The 1,206-nt window shown below is 38.6% G+C and overlaps 1 long non-coding RNA gene across 1 annotated transcript; it reads left to right on the plus strand.

Annotated features, from left to right (window-relative positions):
- The first annotated feature begins 429 nt into the window (after positions 1–429).
- On the plus strand, positions 430–1,129 carry LOC109587559 (uncharacterized). The gene is made up of 3 exons (XR_002187677.1): positions 430–472; positions 602–629; positions 725–1,129. It is a non-coding gene; the product is annotated as an uncharacterized LOC109587559 (long non-coding RNA).
- The last annotated feature ends 77 nt before the right edge of the window (positions 1,130–1,206 follow it).

Raw genomic sequence — 1,206 nt, forward strand, 5'->3', positions numbered from 1 at the left:
CGTCAATCTCACCCGAGATCTCACCTGAAGAGGTCTATTGAAGAGAAGGTCTCACTCCTTGAGTCACTAGTGGCTACTACTGCTAGTGATGCTAAGAGCACTACAAGGAGGCTATTAAACTACTACAGTAGCTAAAACACTTCTTTTCTATAGGTATTCTCTGGAGGTCATGACACTTCTCTGCTAGTGACGGCTAGTGAGGACTGAAGACTACAATAAATTGTTAAATATAATAATGCTTATAGTTCTGTAATGATTCATAACAATTATATTTATTGCTATTTGCTATGTGTTATTATTTGAAAGCTACAATTTTAAAGAAGACTCAAAAAACGAAAAGTCAAGTCTGGATGCGTAGAACTTAAGCAATGCCGCCATATTGAGGGTTAAATTTTTTTTCTAATTAAGGATCAGGAGCAGCTCAAGGGTAACGCCCACTATAACATACAGCAGTGAACAATGAGTGGCCGTGGTGAGTCTTGTCTCTCTCTCTCTTGTTGTTTCTCTCTTTACCTTCTTCCTTCTCTTCTTTTAATAACATTTCATTATTTCCTATTCTCTCTCTCTCTCTCTCTCTCTCTCTCTCCTTCTCTTAAATTAGGTCTTATCCTGGGCAATTCCCCCCACAGGTCAGTCAATACATTATTACATCACCCAGTGACAGCTTCTTTATTTACATGTATATTTATTTATTAATATTCTTTATTTACATATATGCATGTAGGCTCAATGGCAGCAGGGCGGTGGTGGTGTTGGTGGTATGGGTCAACAGCAGCAATACATGATGGGGCCAGGAGGTCCGATGCAAATGGGCAGAGTTCAAGGGATTGCCCCTGGCCTGCCTCAAGGGATGGGCGTGGCTCAAGGAATGCAGGGAATGGGTGTGGCTCAACCTGGATATCCTGGAATGCCGTATCAACCAGTTAATTCAATGACAGGTACAGTCCACATGAATAGTTATAGATACATGTGTGTCCAGTTATGATAATTGTAATTCATACAGTCTAGTAGTGTGTACATGTACTTGTAGTATCCTGCCCTTTGTTAGCTGTAGTGTAGATGCATTACTGATATTGTGTGAACCTAATGTGTTTTTATTTAAGTTAGACTACATTTATTAGAGTCAAAAGCATGAAAAATTAAATAAACAATTAAATAGAATATTAGATGACAGCACAATGTGGCTATACATGTATATATTTATGA

This window comes from Amphimedon queenslandica, unplaced genomic scaffold (assembly GCF_000090795.2).
Source record: "Amphimedon queenslandica unplaced genomic scaffold, v1.1 AMPQUscaffold_12529, whole genome shotgun sequence".
Classification (NCBI taxonomy): Eukaryota; Metazoa; Porifera; class Demospongiae; order Haplosclerida; family Niphatidae; genus Amphimedon; species Amphimedon queenslandica.